This window comes from Belonocnema kinseyi, chromosome 1, assembly GCF_010883055.1.
Source record: "Belonocnema kinseyi isolate 2016_QV_RU_SX_M_011 chromosome 1, B_treatae_v1, whole genome shotgun sequence".
Classification (NCBI taxonomy): Eukaryota; Metazoa; Arthropoda; class Insecta; order Hymenoptera; family Cynipidae; genus Belonocnema; species Belonocnema kinseyi.
The window spans coordinates 141,918,414-141,919,486 of record NC_046657.1 but is presented as its reverse complement, the minus strand read 5'-3'; the positions used below and the strand labels follow the sequence as shown (position 1 = coordinate 141,919,486).

Sequence of the window (1,073 nt, the reverse complement as noted above, 5' to 3'; positions counted from 1 at the left end):
ATGAATAAATAAATAATATTTTTATTGCGTTACATGAATAAATGTGTAGAAGCAAACAGATTCTTATTTTTTTCATGATCCGTATCACATTTAACAATTACGGAAAAATGCGAAAGTAATTTAATTCATCCCATTATAATTATAATTTGTTTTAATCAGTCGTTGATTATCTCATTTATAATCACTCATTCATGACTTAAAAGTTTGAGTTAACAAATAGTTATAATAAAGTCAAGAATATGTTAATCATTGAAAATTTAAAGTCCCTGTAAATCATCTTAGAGCGATTATTAAAATTTGTATATTGAAATCATATTAAATTAGACTAACAATAAGTCATCCATGATATAGGAAAATATCTAAAAATGTATAAAATCTTATAATTTTATCAAGAAAATCTTCGAGAAAAATAAAAAACTGTACTGCACATATTATTATTGCAATAATATCACATAAATTACGATAAAAATGATCTAATTCTTCAATTTAGCAATGAATTACCATTTGTTTTAAATCTTCAAAATTTAAATAAATCATTTTAAATTTTGTAACAGGCTATTCTTATAGCACAAGGAGTAATGAGTAAACGCGATTTTCCTGCTTATGATGCCATGGTCGAAAAATTGCTTACTGTACATACTTTTGAAGATGTTGAAATCATCATGATGGATTTCGAAGATCCTATGAGAAAAGCATTCAAAAAACACTTTCCTGGTGCAAGAATTGTTGGGTGCGACGTACATTTTGATAGGGTAGGTTTTATGTGAGTTTTAAAATCATCCGTAATTTATCAAATTTAAAGATATTATCTAAATAATGAATTGGGTTGAATATCATCTTTTTTAATATTTACATTAAAAAGATAACTTTGAGTAATTTATTATACTCGTATTTGACGATAAATTCAATTTTCCTGATATTTTATTATTATTTTTTGGGCTAGAATTTATCCTGCAAATTAAAGCCACTTCAAAAAGAGATAAAACAATCTCCTGACCTAGAAAGACACGCTAGTCGTTTTTACGCTATACCTTTCTTACCTCCAAACTTGATCCCAGAAGGAATTGATGAAA

The 1,073-nt window shown here is 26.1% G+C and overlaps 1 protein-coding gene across 1 annotated transcript in view; it reads right to left on the bottom strand.

Moving 5' to 3' along the window:
- LOC117180359 overlaps nucleotides 1-1,073 on the bottom strand; it is a 16,585-nt gene that overhangs the window by 10,919 nt on the left and 4,593 nt on the right. The window lies entirely within an intron of this gene.